The 4,040-nt window shown below is 38.3% G+C and overlaps 1 pseudogene; it reads right to left on the reverse strand.

Annotated features, from left to right (window-relative positions):
• Window positions 1-2,688: 2,688 nt before the first annotated feature.
• On the reverse strand, window positions 2,689-2,998 carry LOC129650999 (ATP synthase subunit g, mitochondrial-like; annotated as a pseudogene).
• Window positions 2,999-4,040: the final 1,042 nt, after the last annotated feature.

Below are 4,040 nucleotides of genomic sequence, written 5' to 3' on the forward strand. Positions count from 1 at the left end.
CAGTTGTGTCCAACTCTTTGCGACCCCGTGGACTACAGCACGTCAGGCCTCCCTGTCCATCACCAACTCCCAGAGTTTACCCAAACCCATGTTCATTGACTTGGTGATGCCACCCAACCATCTCATCCTCTGTCATCCCCTTCTCCTCCTGCCCTCAATCTTACCCAGCATCAGGGTCTTTTCCAATGAGTCAGCTCTTCACATCAGGTGGCCAAAGTATTGGAGTTTCAGCTTCAACATCAGTCCTTCCAATGAACACCCAGGACTGATCTCCTTTAAGATGGACTGGTTGGATCTCCTTGCTGTCCAAGGGACTCTCAAGAGTCTTCTCCAACGCCACAGTTCAAAAGCATCAATTCTTCGGCATCAGTTTTCTTTACAGTCCAGCTCTCACATCCAGACATGTCTACTTGAAAAACCATAGCCTTGACTAGACAGACCTTTGTTGACAAAGTAATATCTCTGCTTTTTAATATGCTGTCTAGGTTGGTCATAGCTTTTCTTCCAAGGAGTAAGCGTCTTTTAATTTCATAGCTGCAGTCACCATCTGCAGTGATTTTGGAGCCCCCAGAAATAAAGTTAGCCACTGTTTCTATTGTTTCCCCATCTATTTGCCATAAAGTGATGGAACTGGATGCCACATTGCTATTTGATATTTTCATAGATTACACACCATACAAAGTAACTATAAAATATTAACTAAATTCCCTTTGCTGTGACTTATTTTATGACTGCTAGTTTGTACTCTTAATCCCCTTTACCTATTTTGTCCCTTCCCCTCCTCCTCTCCCCTGTGGTAACCAATACCTTTTTATCTGGATCTGTTTCTGTTTTCTTTGTTTGTTTTGTCTCTGATTTTTTTTTTTTTTACAAACACTCATAAGAAAAATGTTGTTAGCACGAATGACCTCTGGGTAAGGTTTTATGTTGTTGTTTAGGTGCAACTGTGTCCGGCCCTTTTGTGATCCCAAGGACTGTAGTCTGCCAAGTTCCTCTGTCCATGAGATGCATGCAATAAAAAGAACATTTTTTTAAAAGAAAAATATGCATTAATTTTGAAAAATAATTTTTAAACAAAAGAAAAATCCTATTTGAAGATTAGACTTCCTATGGTTAATATTTGGCTTCTGTAGCATTAGACATCTATAGCCTTAGCTTGTGAATATTTTTTTCTACAGTGATTGAGAGGATTGTATTTACAGTATAATTAATAGATATGTACAAGAAGAAGGATCACTATGTTTTGAGCATACTGAGTTTGGGTTTTCAGGAGGATAGGCAAATGTCCAACATGCAGTTTAAAATTTGGACTTGAGCATTAATCAAGACGTAAGATTGGTAGAAAAGATTGAGTAAAATTCCCAAAGAAGAAACGTAAAGAGAAGAGAAATGAACCATGGGCATAACCAAAGGGAGTACTTACTTTTGGGGTCAGAAGGAGAAAGAGGAATCGGAGAATGAGAACTAGATCTGAGAGTGAACACATTATGAAAAATCATGGGAGAAGACGCTATGAAGAAATAGGAGTTGATAGTGACTGGCTGCAGAGAATCTGAGGAGGATGAAAACAAAGAAAAAGCTATTGGATTTGATCCTTCAGTGGTTATCAAGAGAGAATTTTTTGTACCTGGTGAGGTTACACATGGTTAGATGGTGAGGAAATGGAATCCCTGACAAAGAAACTTGGTGGTAAAGGAAAGGAAGTGGGAACAGGCATGTAATTCAAGGAGTAGCCTGGTGAGTGGAGGTGATGTGTGTGTGTGTGTGTGTGTGTGTGTGTGTGTATTAAGATGGGGAGCACTTCAAAACATTTATACATTGGCGGGAAGAAGTCACAGAAGAAGGAATGAGATGTAGTTAAATGTGGTCAAGTTGTGGGGATTCCTGATGAAGTAAGGCCCCAGAGAATGGATGAGAATGAGGGACACAGAGTGAGCTTTCACTTTGAGATAAAGGAAGATCATTTCTCTTTTCTTTCCTTTTTCTTCATAGCAATCATATCTGTTTATTTCAGGATATAATATGCTATTTAGACCCATGAATGGTACTAAAGTATAATCCTGTTTAGATATTTTATTTTGCCAAGATAGTTTCTAAAAATCATAAGACTGAATAGGTTAATGATATAATATGTATCAAACTTAGATTTAAAATGTAGATCAGGATTCTCATTGACTCTGTCCTATTGCTAAAGATGTTGCAAAGATACACATTTAGAAGACCAGCCTGCTATTCTCTCTTGAGGAGACTATATTCAAATTGATAAGAAGTACACCAACATTTATAGACATAGCTATTATCAAAAGGGTATTTCTGTGATGTTGCAAGAAGAAATAGTCCAAATTTTATTCTTTATGACTACTGACATGATTTAATATATACATTGTATTTCAGACCATCAAATTAAAATGTTATTCTCTTATATGTGTGTACTACATTGTTATATTTGCACATATCTTTTCCAATTTCAGACTATGCAAAGACATACATTTGGAGCTGTATTAATATATCAAAGTAAAAGACAACCCAACTTAGTACCAAGAAATATCATGACCGTAGTGTAGTGTTTGATAGAAAAAACACTGATTTTTGACACATCACTTTATTCAGATAGCAGTCTGGTCACTGACATGGTTCAATGTCACTCAAATAATAAACCAAATATAATCAGATGTTAAAGACTGGTTTTCAAACATAACCAATTATGCCGCACTTGCCTATGATCTCACCAACATAAAACAACGCTAACAATTTAGTGGCCACCAGACCATTCAGTGGAGCTTCCTTAATTTCACTGTGAGCTGTTTGAAGCCACTAGTCTGAGCACTAATGGCTATTTTTTTAAACCTCTGAATAGCAATAGGAATCTCAGCAGGGTTGGAGGAACTAACTCAGCTTTAACCTACCAAAATATGGCTAGTCAAGGCTACAAGGAAGTCACAGCAGCATTGACCAGGGCTTGAGCCTTCTCTGTGAGATTATGGACAAAGTGGGCCATGGTTCTAGAATAGAAAAATCTCACCCAGAACTGGAGGGTCACCACTTTCTCTGAGACAGTAGTGAAGGAAAGGAGGATGGGAGAAAAGACAAAGAAGTGGTGTTAATGTGGAAGCCTGTCCACATTTTGAATGAAGTAATAAAAGAGGTCATCTGCAGGGAATAAGGAGACCTGGATAGAAGGGGATTTTACATATATAGGATAGTCTTATAAAAGTTAGAAAAGATGCCAAGTTCTTTTCTTAATTTAGCAAAGCAGATGGTTTGCAGCATCATGACACAAGAGAAAGAATTTTAGCTTTGGGACCACAAAGACTTGAGTTTGAGTCCTGACTTAATTCCTTTTAAAGTGAAAAGTGAAGTCGCTCAGTCATGTCGGACTCTTTGCGACCCTATAGACTGTAGCCTACCAGGATCCTCTGTCCATGGGATTTTCCAGGCAATAGTACTGGAGTGGGTTACCATTTCCTTCTCCTATTCCTTTTAAACAAGTTACCAAACTTGTCTTTCTCAATTTCTTCATAGTAAAATGGGGGCAACAGTACTTATTTTGTCATAGAGTTATGACATATAGAATCAACAATAGGACATGTCAGTTAACTTCCAACAAACATTTATTAATCTCCTACTCTGCATGTAGTACTTCACTAGATGTGTATCTTGGAGGATTTTGAAGTCTAAGAGGGAATTTACTTCTCCTTCATTCTTTTTTGGGACACAAAATTGACTATTAAAAAATTATTTATATTTCTTTTTGGCTGCACTGGGTGTTTGTTGCTGTAAGTGAACTTCCTCTTGTTGTGGAACTCTAGAGTGTGGACTCAGTGGTTGTGGCACATGAGCATAGTTGCCCTGCAGCATGTGGAATCTTCCCAGACCAGTGATCAAACTGGTGTCCCCTGCACTGGCAGGCAGATTCTTAACCAATGGACCACAGGGAAGTCCCTCAAATAATCAACTTCTGCAGAATTGTGGAAGGACTTGCTAGTTACTGCCCTGTATGTTTTTACGTAAATACTAGGTTAGGTCTCACCTGTAGGTGT

Source organism: Bubalus kerabau, chromosome 4 (assembly GCF_029407905.1).
Source record: "Bubalus kerabau isolate K-KA32 ecotype Philippines breed swamp buffalo chromosome 4, PCC_UOA_SB_1v2, whole genome shotgun sequence".
NCBI classification, from domain to species: Eukaryota; Metazoa; Chordata; class Mammalia; order Artiodactyla; family Bovidae; genus Bubalus; species Bubalus kerabau.